Here is a 17,183-nt window from a genome sequence, read left to right on the forward strand (position 1 = left end):
TAAACACGAAATCATTAAACTACAAAAAAAAAAAAAAAAAAAAAAAAAAAAAGAAAAAAAAAGAAAAAAGAAAAAAAAATAGCAATATAAAGCAATGCACTAAAAGAAATGTAAACATGCTAAGCTACAATTTAGAATGAATTTATAAAATCCTCATCGGATGTCTAATTGGCCAGAGGGTATCAAACTTGTTATAATACAACAATAGATTAATTCCTGACAGGCTCATACTCTCGGGGAAAAAAATCCTTTCCACTCCCTAGCTAGCTTGATAGTCGACTATAAACTGACCTTGTAATTTATCTCTCTTTACATAACCTTAGAATATGTGAGGGGTGTTTGGAGTAAACGTAATCACCTTTTGTTATCAAAGAAAATGAATTCATGAAACCACTGTTAGTCCCGGGTAACTTCTGGAGTATGCAAACTGATCGTCGAGGCTAGTGTTCGACACTATCTCCGTAAACGATATTGCTCCGCTACGGTGCTTAACGGATTGTTGCAATTCGTTCCCAAGATACAACGACGACGAACGTCTCGGAATCGTAGCACTCCGACTTCCGAGACCAACGAACCTTCTAGTAGACTTCTTGGACTCTTGAATGCACAAGATGAGATGAATGCTTGAGGAAAAGAAGAGAGGATTGAGTGAAAATTTCATCATCTGGAGGGTTCTATTTATACTGAAAGAAGAGGTTGAGTGTCCTTTGGGTGAGTGGATGTGTTCCTTGGGCTGGATCGATCTAGATCATCCATTCTGAAGGGTTGTAACCCTTCACCAAGCCCACTTCAATCTCATCCATCAGATCTGAGGAGTTGTGACCCTCAGATCCCGCCTATTGTCATCGACCATCGGATCTGGATCCATTGATTCAATGCTTCAGATCAAGTCTCATCCCAAGCCGTCAGATCGTTACTCTTTGCGATCCAACGCTCTAGATCGCATCACAAGCGATCCATCATACCTATTTGATCAACGTTGATCAACGGTAGCCATCTATTCCCTAAGTCAACTGTCCAGTCATATCCCTTTGCCCACGAGGATGCCGCATAGGTACTGCCACGTCAGGTACGAGCCTAACACGTCACCCGAGTGCCACGTAGGCACTGCAATGTCACCTGGAGCATAAATTTAAGCTCCTCAATGCTCCTCGCGAAGTGCAAAGTGCGCTTACAAAGCGCCCATTGCGCACGTGCGCACGTGGCGGGTGGCGGGCTCATAGGTGCGAGCATCTGCTCGCCCTGGGCTAAGGGAGCACCTGTCCTTTTATTTTTGTGTTAACTCCATTAACACATCTTCATTAATAAGTAGAGAACACACATCGAGAATTTCCGATGTGGGACTATTCTCCCATGCACTTTATTAATGAATAATAAATGTTATTTTGGGCTGATTTTAAACATTAATTTCTCATTCACCCTTAATCGGTTTTGAGCAAATTAATAGTCTAAATCTATCTACGCGAATCGTAGATTTCAATTTTGAAGTCAATTACGACTTTCAACAATTGATGGCTTCCTTCCTCAAAATCGTTTTGGTCCATTTAAGGCCCCAATATCCAACAATCCCCCACATGAATGGAAATTAATGCAATGCGTGTATGCATGCTGACACTTTACAAGAGTCCAATCGATAAGTCACTGTATCGGGAGAGGTAGCTTGTGGCTTTGAACCTTCCGTAGTGAAATGCTATCGAGTATACTAGGTTGCGCAGTGAACGTGATGTCTTGAACTGCTCAGCTGTTGGTGTATACTTAGACAATAACACCCACACAGAGATCTATCTCACCTACTTTAGGTTCTCATGGTTGGTTCCGTTTCGGCCATGGATACCATCTTGGATTCATGAGTGTTTCATTGAAGCGGCCTGTCTTCACACTCACATAGGTGACACTTCTATCAAGAGTATCCTACCATACTCCACCTTATCAGGTATAGAAGTCACTAAAAGCATAAGCTTAACCTCGCTACATGAGGTAGGACAACACAAATTCATCCTAGGATTGGGATAGAGATAAACTATCTAATGTGCTGAACCACAACTTCTGTAACTTCGTTGTCCCATTGAACCAAGATCTTGGGATCTCCAGTCAACAAGGTTGGGTTACCGCTACAGTCGTTTTCAGTTGTAGATTTTTAATCTCATTCCTCTTGATGAGCAGTATACTTGATCTTGACTCAACCCCTTCGTTAGAGGATCTGCCAAATTATCTTTGGACTTAACATATCGATTGCAATCACTCCATTCGAGATCAACTGCCTAATGGTATTATGTCTACGACGTATATGTCGTGACTTCCCATTATACATATTACTCTGTGCCCTTCCAATCGCCGATTGACTATCACAGTGGATTAGTACGGCAGGCACAGGTTTCATCCAAGAAATTCCGCAGCCATTCAGCTTCCTCAGCTGTTTTGTCTAGTGCTATAAACTCGGATTCCATAGTTGACCGAGCAATGCAAGTCTACTTAGTGGATTTCTAAGATACTGCTCCCCCACCGATCGTGAATACATATCCACTAGTGGATTTGGAGTCTTTTGTATCTGATATCCAATTAGCATCACAATATCCTTCCAACACAGCAGGATATTTTCCATAATGTAATTCATAGTTCATAGTATATTTCAAATATCTGAGAACTCGCATCAATGCTTTCCAATGGGTGTCGTTTGGATTACTCGTAAAACGACTCAGTTTGTTGACCGTACAGGCAATATCTGGACGTGTGCAGTTTGTGAGATACATCAAACTGCCTATTATCCGAGAATATTCCAACTGCGATATGGTCTCACCATGGTTTTTCGCTAAGTGTTGACTTAGATTCATAGGTGTTTTCACTGTAGAGAGATCGTACGCATTGAATTTTTTCAATACAGATTCTACATAATGGGATTGTGTTAAAACTATCCCTTCTGATGTCCTGAGAATTTTAATTCCTAATATAACATCTGCTTGACCCATATCTTTCATATCAAAATTTTTGGTCAACATTTTCTTTGTAGTCATGATTACATCATGATTACTGCTCATTATTAGCATGTCGTCTACGTATAGACAGACAATTACATAGCCTTCAGGTGTGTTTTTGACATAAATGTATTTGTCACATTCATTTATTCTGAATTCGTTTGACAACATTACTTTGTCAAATTTTTCGTGCCATTGCTTAGGCGCTTGCTTAAGTCCGTACAACGACTTAACAAGTCGACACACCTTTTTCTCATTTCCAAGAGCCATGAACCCTTCGGGTTGCTCCATATAAATTTCTTCTTCCAACTCACCATTTAAGAACGCAGTCTTAACATCCATTTGATGTATTTCAAGGTCATACAGTGCTGCAATGGCTATTAGCACTCGTATGGACGTAATCCTTGTCACCGGTGAGTATGTATCGAAGTAATTAAGGCATTCCTCTTGCTTGAACCCCTTGGCTATAAGTCTGGCCTTATACTTGTCAATTGATCTATCAGCTTTATACTTACGTTTTAGTATCCACTTACAACCTAATGGTTTGTTACCAGAAGGAAGGTCTACTAATTCCCAAGTATGATTATTCATGATAGACTCAATTTCACTATTGACAGCTTCTTTCCACATTGGAGCATCGGGTCTAGAGAGAGCTTCACTTAATGTTCTTGGTTCCATTTCTGACATGAAAGTCATGAAATCTGGCCCGAACGATTTCTCAACTCTAGCCCGTTTGCTACGACGTGGCTCTTCACTTTGATCGTCAATAGTCCTTTTATAACAGCTAAGTTCGGTAACGTCATTTTTGTTTGAACTTTCGTTGTTATCACTTTCAATGTTTCCCTTTTTATTTGGGAATACGTTTTCAAAGAATATCGCATTCCGAGATTCTATGGTTGTTCCCACATGTATATCAGGAATGTCTGATTTGTGAACTAGGAAACGATATGCACTACTATTATGGGCATATCCGACAAATACCGCATCGAACGTTTTAGGTCCGATCTTTACTTGCTTTGGTTTAGGTACTTCAACCTTTGCCAAGCACCCCCACACTTTCAGGTATTTGTACGATGGCTCACGACCTTTCCATAGTTCATATGGAGTTTTATCATTTTTCTTATGAGGGATTCTGTTGAGAATGTGATTTGCAGATAATATTGCTTGCCCCCACAAGTTTTGAGGTAAGCCTGAATTTATCAACAAGGCATTCATCATTTCTTTTAGTGTCCGATTTTTACGTTCGGCAACACCGTTTGATTGAGGTGAGTAAGGCGCCGTTGTTTGATGGATAATGCCAGATTCTATACAAAATTCATCAAACGGTGCACCATATTCTCCACCTCTATCGCTTCGAATTATTTTAATTCGTTTGTCAAGTTGGCTTTCAACTTCTGTTTTATAGGTTCTGAACGCCTCTAGGGCTTCGTCTTTACTTCTTAAAAGAAAGACATAACAGAACTTTGTGCAGTCATCGATAAAAGTAATAAAATATTTTTTACCTCCTCTAGTTTGCACAAATTTCAAGTCACATAGATCACTATATATTAACTCTAGAGGAGTTGTTGTCCTTTCCACCGAATGAAAAGGTAGTTTCGTCATTTTCGCTTCCACGCACACTTCACATTTGTGTGTTCCGTCAACATTGACGTTTGGTAATAAATTTAATTTGACGAGACGTTTGAGAGTATTATTATGCACATGTCCGAGTCGATTATGCCATAAATTAAAACACTCAACAACATAGCTGGAAGCATTTATTTTATTACCATCAAAATTTCGGAGTACAGGCATTACAACCATTTTGAATAGACCCTTTTCTAGGTACCCCTTTCCTACGAAGACACCATTCTTCGTAAGTACAAAGTTGTCTGACTGGAACACTAGCCTAAATCCAGCCTTGACCAATGCCGCTCCAGAAACTAGGTTCTTACTAATGTCGGGAACATGGAGTACATCAATGAGTGTTAGCTCCTTTCCGGACGTCATCTTCAGAACAACCTTTCCGAGTCCAACAATTGGCGACGTCGTGGAATTACCCATATAGAGCTTCCTGCCATTTATCAGAGTATACTTGGAGAACATCGCCTTATCGGAACAGATATGACGAGTTGCTCCAGTATCAATGAACCACTGCTTCGGGTTGGTATCCACCAAGTTGACTTCAAATACAACCGCAGTGAGATCCAAGTCCTCAAGAGAGGTTGCGACATGATTCGCAGCATCCTTTGGCCCCTTGGTTGGCTTCTTTGGGCGTCTGCAGTCCTTGGACAGGTGTCCTGCCTTTCCACAGTTGTAGCAGGAGCCTTTGAACTTCTTTGCTTGAGCCTTCTTTTTGAACTGCTTCGGCTTTTTAGCGTTCGGCTCGACCAGGTTGGACATTTCGTCTATAGTCCGCTTAGTTCCTCTGGAGTCGGATAACTTTCGATTATCCTCCTCTATTCATAGCCTCAGGATCAGGTCTTGCAGCCCTATCTCCTTTTGCTTGTGCTTTAGGTAATTCTTGAAATCCTTCCATGACGGAGGGAGCTTCTCAATTACCGCAGCAACTGCGAATGTCTCGTTTAGCTTCATGCCTTCGGCGTCCAGATCATGCAGTATTAATTGCATATCTTGGACTTGAGATGAGACGCTTTTTGAGTCCACCATCTTGAAATCCAGAAACCGACCGATGATGAATTTCTTCAATCCAGCATTTTCGGTCTTGTATTTCTTCTCAAGGGATTCCCACAAAGATTTCGCCATCTCCAGAGAACAATATACGTTATATAACGTGTTGTCCAAGGCGTTGAGTATATAATTGTGGCACAGAAAATCTCCGTGAAACCACGCATCACTAGCAGCCTTACTACCTTCCGTAGCGGTTGTCGTGTCTTCGTGCAAAAACCGTACAAGGTTTAGCGTTGTTAGATAAAACAGCATCTTCTGCTGCCATCTTTTGAAGTCGGTTCCGGTGAATTTGTCCAGCTTTTCTCCGTGCGGAATGGTTGTCGAAATGGCGGTCGGAACGACGGTCGGTACGGCCGTCGGAATGTCGTTGGTAGCCATATCAGTTTGCACACAATATCGTTTACGACTGTTAGTCCCGGGTAGCTTCTGGAGTATGCAAACTGATCGTCGAGGCTAGTGTTCGACACTATCTCCGTAAACGATATTGCTCCGCTACGGTGCTTAACGGATTGTTACAATTCGTTCCCAAGATACAACGACGATGAACGTCTCAGAATCGTAGCACTCTGACTTCCGAGACCAGCGAACCTTCTAGTAGACTTCTTGGACTCTTGAATGCACAAGATGAGATGAATGCTTGAGGAAGAGAAGAGAGGATTGAGTGAAAATTCCATCACCTGGAGGGTTCTATTTATACTGAAAGAAGAGGTTGAGTGTCCTTTGGGTGAGTGGATGTGTTCCTTGGGCTGGATCGATCTAGATCATCCATTCTGAAGGGTTGTAACCCTTCACCAAGCCCATTTCAATCTCATCCATCAGATCTGAGGAGTTGTGACCCTCAGATCCCGCCTATTGTCATCGGCCATCGGATCTGGATTCATTGATTCGATGCTTCAGATCAAGTCTCATCCCAAGTTGTCAGATCGTTACTCTTTGTGATCCAACGCTCTAGATCACATCACAAGCGATCCATCATACCTATTTGATCAACGTTGATCAACGGTAGTCATCCATTCTCTAAGTCAACTGTCCAGTCATCTCCCTTTGCCCACGAGGATGCCGCATAGGTACTGCCACGTCAGGTACGAGCCTGACACGTCACCCAAGTGCCACGTAGGCACTGCAATGTCACCTGGAGCATAAATTTAAGAGTGCACCTACAAAGCGCCCATTGCGCACGTGCGCACGTGGCGGGTGGCGGGCTCACAAGTGCGAGCACCTGCTCGCCCTGGGCTAAGGGAGCACCTGTCCTTTTATTTTTGTGTTAACTCCATTAACACATCTTCATTAATAAGTAGAGAACACACATCGAGAATTTCCGATGTGGGACTATTCTCCCATGCACTTTATTAATGAATAATAAATGTTATTTTGGGCTGATTTTAAACATTAATTTCTCATTCACCCTTAATCGGTTTTGAGAAAATTAATAGTCTAAATCTATCTATGCGAATCGTAGATTTCAATTTTGAAGTCAATTACGACTTTCAACAATTGATGGCTTCCTTCCTCAAAATCGTTTTGGTCCATTTAAGGCCCCAATATCCAACAACCACAAAGTAAGCATTCTAACCTAATCTAATCTACGTGCATTCCAACCAAATAACCATCATGACTAACACTCAACAAAACAAGACATTAACATAAAGAAATTGCAAGACTAGAAGAAAACCCATGTTCATCAAACATATTGCAAGCAATATTCAATCACAGCCTATGACATGAAATCTGAACCAAGGGGAATCCAAATCAATTACAATCCAAGGCAATTGGTGGCTGTGATGAAACTGCAGATGAATCGGATCTGGATGAAGAAGGTTAGATCGGTGATGAGATGAAGAGGAGGCGTGCAGATGAAGTAAGATGTCGGGATCGATGATGGAACAAGCTATGGAAGCTCAAGATTGGAATCTAGAATAGGAGAAAACTCCTTTCTATTGGATCATAGCCCACGTGGGTGGGGTAGGGTGAATCACGTGGTTTAGAAAATTTGGATTTTTCTTCAGTTTTGAAAAACAAGTATGCAACAGAAAAGACGAAAAGAGATAAAAAAAAAAAGGAAAACCACAACACATGCGCTTTTTTACTTGGTTTGGAGCCTTCGACGACTCCTACTCCAATACCCACGATCCTGTGGACCGTATCAATGGAAAATCCACTATGATCCTCTTTCGGAACCGTCGGAAAAAGGAAACGAGTATAATAGAAAAATCAAGACAAGTGTAATACGCTATATTTTCCTTTCTAAAGAAATTAAGAACAAAATTAAACTTTCGTTACTCAACACTTTTGAAGATGATCGGATCAGGCTTGGTCTTAGATGACTCCTTAGTAGTAGTCAAATTCAGCAACATCACAACAAAGAAGCAGGACGAGTTCGGAGCAATTGGGATGTCACGCAAACACGTAGAAGCTCGTAGAAGAAGTGCGTATGAGTTGTGTTGAAGCCTTGGGCGAGATCTTCTTTTATTGAGTGTTGAAGGCGCCTTCCATAACACTAGAGACACCTTCAACCCCAACTTTTATCTTAAAAAAGTAGTGCCTTATCATTGCCGAGGTCTTCTGCGTTATTCGATCGAAGGTGCCTTCCAAGCTCTCGAAGGTGCATTCCATTGCACAGCTCAAGGTGCCTTCCTTTGGTTGAAGGCACCTCAAGTACTGTTCACTCGAGACATTTTATGCTCCTTTTACCCTACAAAAAGTGTCAGTCCAACATAAAATATCTAACCTACAAAATAAAGTTAACACAATAATAAGATAGCAATAATAATTAGTTTCTCTCCTTCCAATACCAAGAATTAGTCATGGTCTCAATTTAGGTTTCCAAAATGGACCTAAATTGGACTTGCACCTAAAATCCCAAATTGGGACTCATCCTCACTAGAACACTTTCCTCTAGTGACTTACCTTACTTACCTTGCAAAATCGCTTGACTCTACCTCGATCCACCAGGTCTTCTCGCAAGTTGTCAGGTCCGCACACTCAACTAGACTTTGGCCATCTTTCAGATCCCGTGGAGCCAACCATATTTTTTTTTACCAAATATCAAGTCACTCCTTGACCTATTTGGACTTAACACTAGCTATCAGGTTCTCTAGATCTAGATGGATTTCAACCTAGTATCAGATCAGTCAAATCCTAGACATTTGGTAGAAAGGTTAGATCATAACACATCTAAATTTAATCCATTGGTCATTCATCAAAACTCAGGCTTGACCATTAGTGCCAAATGCACTAACAATCTCTTCCTTTTTGATGTAATGACAACCTGGGTTAGAGCTAGAAAAAAATGCAAACATTTATAGTAATAAAAAATGATTTTAAGAGAAATCTAAAATGGAACAGGTATGTTTTATTCTCTCGATCTTTTTAGGGTTAAGTTTTTTAGATTTTCTTTGGGTTTTCTTACTTAAATCCTAATCTTCCCCCTTTGACATTCATCAAAAAGATATGCATATAAGTATACCAAAGTACAAAATATAGAAATACACAACTAAACATATTAAGTAATAAATTTTCAAAGGTATTTTTTTTTCATAAAAACTTGCATGTGTATTTCAGGGAGGAGTTTGTGATAAAATTTGTTTAAGTATTTAATAAAAGTTTTGAAAGGAATTTTCAAAATTTGTAAAAAGGTTTTCAAAATTTTGAGAATTAAAGTTTTCAAAAACCAAACATTTTGCAAAGATAAGCTTTCCAAGAATTTTGCAAACTATTTTTCAAGATAAATTTCAAAATACTTTTTAAAAGTCATTGTTAAGGTTTAATTTTCAGGATAACTTTTGAAAGTTAATTTTTTAAAGAAAATTTCAAAACACTTTTCAAAGAAAAATTGATTTTCCAAATCAAATTTCAAAGCAAAGTGGATTTTAAGGCAACTTTTGAAAAGAGTTTTTCAACTTATTTTTTCAAAATATTTTCAAAGTAACTTTTAAAATATTTTTCAATTCATTTTTTAAAACAGACATTTGGAAAAAAAATAAGAGTATTTTTTAAAACAAGTTTTGAAAGGAAGTTTTGAAAGCATTTTGCAAATTTAAAGTTAATTTTCAAGGCTATTAAGGTCAATATTTCAAAAGAGAGTTTTTCATGATTTTTGAAAACATAAAATTTTGTAATATATTTTGGAAAGGCGTTTGTCTCAAAATAAAAAAATTCCAAGGAAAAATAATGATTTTGAAATATTCCCCCCTTAACATGATATTATTTTGAAAATAATATTTATCTATAAAATTATCCATAAATATCTATCTTTTAGTTACTAATTAACTACCAGAAAATATCAGTTTTCACTTAGTTAGTCTAAGTAATAATGTCCAGTTAGAAATGTATTGAAAAAGGACTACTTAACTTGATCACTATATTTTTATATTTTTTTTTCTCAGACTTATGTTGATGCACTGATATAATCATCTGAAGTCTAGGCAAAAGGCCTACGCATCTCATGCCGTTCTAAGTTTTTGAATACACAATCAAGGTAGACATAGTGTATTTGTGAGATGCTAGTTACCTAGATCTATAGGATCATGCTTTCTAAAGGTTTGTCTTAGACTAAAGCTAAAACAAATTTTGAAATACTAGAGAAAAGGGAATTTTTTTTAAAGAAATATAAGAGTAGCCTAGTATTTGCAAATCATTTAAAAATTTAATAAGAGTCTTAGTCTATCATGCACATTCTAGTTTTCTTCTTAAGTTATTAAATTTATATTTTGACAGTGATTTAGTGAAGATGTCAGTCAGATTTGATTTGGACTCAACATAGTTGAGTTCAATATCTCCTTTGGCGACGTGATCTCTAATGAAGTGTTGTTTAATTTCAATATGTTTGGTTCTTGAATGATGTACTAAAATTTTAGCTAAGTTGATTGAAATTATATCATCAATAAAGATTTTTATATTTTTATGTTCTAAGTTAAAGTCTTTTAATGCGTGCATCATCTATAACAATTGTGTCACACACTCGCCCATTGCTATGTACTCTGTTTCAGTAGTAGATAAAGTAACACAATAGTATTTTCTACTAAACCAACTAATAAGTGATGGTCCAAGTAGTCCATTTGTACTTTTTTGATCTAGTTTATAGTCAACATAATCAGAGTTAGATTAACCTAAAAGTTCAAAATTTAGTGTTCTAAGATATCAAATTCCTATATTTGGTATGCCTTTTAAGTACCTAAAGATTCTTTTTACATTAGTTAGGTGAGATTCCTTAACACAGGTTTGATATCTAGCACACATAATAACTGCGAATAAAATATCAGGTCAACTTATAGTTAAGTACAAAAGGTTACCTATGACATTTCTATAATATTTTAGATTTACTAGTTTTCCATTTGGATTATTATCTAAAGTTGTTTTAGTTGTCATCCGTGTTTTTATTTCTTTAGTATTTTCCATTCTAAAATTTTAAAGTAATTCTTTTGTGTATTTTTATTGATAAACATAATTTCCTTCATTTGCTTGTTTAATTTGTAAACCTAAGAAATAGGTTAGTTTACCTACTAAGATCATTTCAAATTCTTGTTCTATTAAGGTTATAAATTCTTACAAAAATTCTGAATTGGTTAAATAAAAAATTATATCATCTACATATATTTGAGCTATAAAAATATCTTGTTTAAGTGATTTTTGTTGGGTTTTTCGCGTCGCGGAAACCCCGAATTACCCTAGCCAACGGATCTCGTGCGAAGAAAAATTTGAAAACATACGAGTACGAGTTACAAAACTTCTAGATCTACATGATGAAGATCTTTACCCTTGTTGCGTGCCCTTTTGCGTATCCCGCTCGTCCTCGGTACGCCGGATCTCGAAGTTGTCAATGTAGACAACTCTCTACACGTATCCACACGAACACACTAGGTGGAGGTGACCAAAAACCAAGGTGTGCTAGCACCTATGTGGTTCGGCCAAGGAAGGAGGAGAGGGAGAGCTTGAGAGGAAGAAGGTGCAAAATTCCACACTTGAATGAATTATGAAAATCAATTCACACCACATTCAAAATGTGGCCGGCCACCTTTCTCATGTGTAACTCCCCTCATTAATGCATTAAGTTGTCATCAAGGAGAGAATGTAACCTCCATGAGGTGGCATTCACTAGTAACTCCCATGAGGTGGCAACCATGATGATGTGGAGTAACATCATTAGTCCACATCAATGCCAACTCACCAATGAGGTGGCATAAAGTCAAGTCAAACTAGACTTTTAATCTTCCTCTCAAGTCAAGTCAAACTTGACCAAATCTCTTCCATGGTTGATCTAATCAAACCATTTGATTCAAGCCAATTTAATATATAATGAATCTAATTCATTAAATTAAATTGATTCAATGAGTCATAATCTAAATTAGACTCATTGAACACATGAATCAACTTGAGTCCAACTCAAGTTAGCCCAATTAGGATTACTCTTAATCCAATTAGATTCATCAAATGAATCTAATCCTCTTGGTTCATCATATGAACCTAATCTCCATCTAATTGTCCTTAGTGTGTGACCCTATAGGTTCTTGTAACGTTGACAATGCCCTAAACCCATTTAGGAGCATAAGTAATGAGCGGTATCTAGCAACACATTATTACTACCCAAGTTACAAGAATGTCGAGATCGACATCACCTTGTGACTACTAATTGTGACTCCTCACAAAATATGACAAGTGTCCTTCTATCCTAGACATCTAGATTGATCAATGTGAGGCATAGACCGTGTCATCCTCTGACCAATCTAAATCTTGAACTCCAAGTAGACTCACTAAATCAAATGAGCTCAATATCCTATATTGACTCATTTGGGCATGGCCATGCACTTCGTGGTCTCACTCTATCAAGAATACCGATGTCTCTCCCGTCATATAGGAGGGATAGATCTCATCTACATCACTCACATCCCTCTGCATAATTTGTTATATACCCAGTAATCGCCTTTATAGTCCACCCAGTTACGGGTGACGTTTGACGAAACCAAAGTACATAACTCCTTATGTAGGGATCTATGGTGACTTCAGGTCTAAGGACTAGTAGTCATACTAATAGCCACATGAGAAAGTATATGACACTCATATAACGATCCATGATACTTTCTCATGGCGGGTCATTTAGTATACATTCTCTAATGTATACCCATGTGTCAACTTGATATCTCTATATCCATGACTTGTGAGATCAAGTCATCGAGTTGACCTACATGCTAGTCTTATTGCATTAACATTGTCCCTGAATATTAATACTCGACTAGGAATGATTAAGAGTAGTGTTCCCTATATCATCTCACTATCGGTTCAACTAACCGATTGATATAGGTGAGAACCGTCTATTCAAGGATATTATTATACTTAGTTTATTTGGCACCAATACAAGTAAGTATAATAACCAAAATCCAAATGCCTTTATTTATATAGAATATGATACAATAAGTCCAAAATACAATCATCAAATGATTGGCTCTAGGGCTCTAGCTAACAATTTTACAAATAGAGTTGGATCAATTTGACCTTAGTTGAATTATTTGGAAATTAGATAGGAGGTTAATCTTTCAAACCAGACCCTAGGTACTTGTTTAAGATCATACAATACTTTCTTTAGTTTAAATATGTGGCCAGGATAATCTAAACTCTCAAACCCAGGTGGTTGACTTACATATACTTCTTCTTTGATTAGCCCATTTAAGAAAGTGGATTTAACATCCATTTGATAAAGTTTAAATCCTTGATGACTACATAGCTTAGTAGTATTCTAATAGATTCAAGTCTAGCAACTGGGGCATAGGTTCATCATAGTCAAGTTCTTCTACTTGACTAAACCCTTTAGCTACTAATCTAACTTTATTTCTTACGATTTCCCCATTTTCACTTAGTTTATTTCTAAACACCCAATTTTGTTTCTATGACCTTTTTATGACTAGGTAATGGTACTAAATCCCAGACTTCATTTCTTTCAAATTGGGCCAGTTCTTCCTACATGACTATAATTCAGTCTAAGTCAAGTAGGAATTCTTCTATTATTTTGGGTTTAATTTTAGAAATTAAGAATATTTGACTTAGGTTTCTTAATGATTCTAAATGATGATCTAGTTTGAACCCTTAGGTCTGGGTCACCTATTATCTATTCAATTGAATAGTCTAAGCTGACTTTTTTTGTTCTAGATTTAGTTTGTGTTTGCTCATTTTCTTGTGGTTGATTTTGTTCATCTTCATATTCATCTTTTTGATTTAGGTTTTCATTTGCTCCCCCCTAGATCAGTGCTAGTTCTAGCAAAGTCAATCGGTTGAGGTTGAGTTTGATTTGAATTGGTTTCCTTAGAGTTAAATTCATCAAATTTTACATTTGTTGTTTCTTTAGTTCTTAGGGTATTTTTATTATAAATTCTGTACCCTTTACTATTTAGTGAGTATCGCACAAAAATTCTATTTTTAACTTTTGAGGTAAATTTTTCTAAATATTCTCTTGTATTTAATATGTAGACTGAACACCCAAATACTTTAAAATATTTGATATTAGGTATTTTATTATAGTAAATTTCAAATGAGGTTTTATTATGTTTCTTATTTATTGTTGTTCTATTTTGTACCTAGTGGCTTCTTAGAGAGTTCTATTTTTTATTTCAACTATTTCATTTTGTTAAGGTATATTAGGACATGAGAATTCTTGGTGATAATCATTTTCCAAGTAAAATTTTGTAAACCTATAGTTTTCAAATTCCCCACCGTTATCACTCCTAATTCTTTTGACTTCTAAGTCTTTTACAAAAATCACTAAATATTTTAAATATTTTATCTTTATTTTTTAAAAATTTTACCCAAGTGAATCTTGAGTAATCATCAATTATTACTATACAGTATCAACTTCCATTAATAGATTGAATCTCATACGAGTCAAATAAATCTAAGTGTAATAATTCAAGTATTGAATTGGTTTGAGTTTGATTAGTTAGTTTATGGGTTGATTTAGTCTTTTTTCCTTGTTGATAAGCATTACAAATTGTTGAGTCTAAATTGGATAGTTTTGGTAGTCCTCTAACTAAGCCATTTAGTTTGGTGATGTTTCTAAAGTGAGTGTGGGACAATCTTCTATGCCATAGCCAGTTTCCTCTTTTTGTGTCAAGTGACACTTAAGTGAGAAGATGGTTACATTGATTGCATAGATCTTGTCCCTTTTAAACCCTTTAAGTCTTATGTTAGGATTTTCTATGTGCTTAATTAAGCATTCAGAGGATAATAACTTAACCTTATAACTAGTATCATACAATTGACTTATACTAAGTAAATTGATGCTAAAGTTTTCAACAAGTAAAACTTCGGGAACAATAAAATCTGATTCAAGTTTTATGTTATCTATTTCAATTACCTTAAGTTTGTCATTGTTTCCAAAGGTAACTGTTCCTAGTCTTTTGAATGTTAATTTTGTGAATATTATTTGATCCTCGGTCATGTGTTGGGAGCAATTATCATCCAATATCCATTTAGATTGCTACAAAGACTAGGAGCTAAAATTTAGCTTAAGTGTTATCTTCACTTTGTTTAAGTTGTTATTTAGAGTTTTGCTTATGCTTATTGAAGTTAATTTAAGTTTTATTTAAGGTTTATTTAATATAATTTTGATTTTAATTTAATTTTAAATTTTAAATTTAATTTTCTAATCATCTCACACTGTCTAAGTTTTCAAACAAAGGTATCCTATCATTTTGTGAGATGAGTTTAGTTAACTTTTAGGGATTGGTTTAACTTGAGTTAGATTCAAGTTTAGCTTTGGGTTAATCAAGCAGATATTCTTTGAATAAATTTCTAAGTTGTGGTGAGTCACACGGATATCATTAGAATAACCACATGCTTCGAGATTTTTGGTCATGCCCAAAGAACTTAGTACAAAACTTTGGTCTAATCAATTTAGATTGGTAAGGGGTAGCTTTAGTTAGTTCCACTAAGTCAAATGCACCAGGTCATTCTTCCTAGACATGTATAGATAGAGCTTCTTTAACCTACTATCATCCCAATTTTTTTTAGTATTGTTTTCCAAGTTAAATTGGTCCCTAATTTATTTAGTCCTAATTGCCTAGTCGGGTAAACTATTATTTTAGAGGTGCCAACTAGTTTGACGCCTCCCTCTGAATTATTAAATTTGGTTTTAAGTTTTAGGTTTGTGTCAATTTATTTTATAGTTATAATAAACTTGATTATAATTTGAGTTTAAGTTGAATTTGTAGTTTTTTGATTTTATTTTATATTTTAGGTTTGGATTTGAATTAGTAGTTTTGACTTTAATTTTTGAGTTTTAAATTATTTGGTTGATTTTGATTTGGTTTTAGGTAGTGAATTTTCTTTTTGAGTATATAGTATTGATTGTGTCCTACTTGCTTGGTTAGACAAGCTTTTGGAACCTAAGCTTTGGTTGGTTTGTTGTTTTGGGTTACGAGTGATATAAAGGTTTTATTTGAGCTGTTTATGTATCCGAGTCTGGATTTGTTATAGACAGCTCTTTGTGATCCAAGTATAAATTCTAGATTTTTGTACCTTGTTGTAAATTTTTCAAATAAGTTTTTAAGGTTTAATATTTCAAATTTTAGTGTGGAATTTTCTTCTTCAAATTTAGCAACTTGAGTTGAATTTTCAGATTTATTTGATTTAGTTTGTTAGGTTTGATTTAAGTTGTTTTTTTAGTTCCTTATTTTCTTTACTGAGTGTATCTATTTGACTTTCAACAAATAATTTCTTATGTTGACATGAAATAATTTTTTAAAAACATAGAGAGCTTAGAACAGAGTTTACTTTGGGGGAACCTTCGGAAATGAGTGCGGACTCATGGCTTGACTCGTATTTTGACTCTTCGTCTTGTTCCGATTCACTTTCCGATTCTGGTCCAGTTGTCATCAGTGCCAGATAGTTGTGCTTTGGTTCGTCGTTGTCTGATTCCTCCGAAGATGACTCATCCCAAGTCGCTTTGAGTGCCTTTTTTCTCGAGGTTCTTGGGTTGATCTTCCTTGATGTTCAGACACTCGTGCTTGTAAGAAAGTTCAAAAAGTTTGTTAGAACTAATAAATTCAATCAAGTGCAAGCTAAAAGAAGGAAAAGGAAAGTAAGATACTATCATTACAATGAAGAACGGTACGTCAAAGACAACTGTCCAAAACTGAAGAACAAGGATAACAACAAGGATAAAAGATCAATCCAGAAGAAGCACACAAATTTAAAGGCGACGTGGGACGAAACTTCGTCATCAGATTCGGAAGTCATAGCCTATGCCGAACTTACACTGATGTCAAGTCACCAAGAAGACGATGAAGCAAGCTCATCCGAAATTAGCATCGAGAGCATCAATGCAGGGGGAGCCACTTCAGAAGGAAGTAACAATGCAGGGGGAGCATCATACAACGAGATCGATAAGGTAAGTTAGATACAATCTCTACCTCCTGATAAATTATATAAGTTCATAAAAATGCTTTCAAAAAATTCTTGTCATTTAGAAATTGAAAAATGAAAAATTTAAAAAGGAAAATGAAGAAGTAAAAATAATTTTAGCAATATCTTATCGATTAGAAGATTTCGACAAGA

This window comes from Zingiber officinale, chromosome 4A, assembly GCF_018446385.1.
Source record: "Zingiber officinale cultivar Zhangliang chromosome 4A, Zo_v1.1, whole genome shotgun sequence".
Taxonomy (NCBI): domain Eukaryota; kingdom Viridiplantae; phylum Streptophyta; class Magnoliopsida; order Zingiberales; family Zingiberaceae; genus Zingiber; species Zingiber officinale.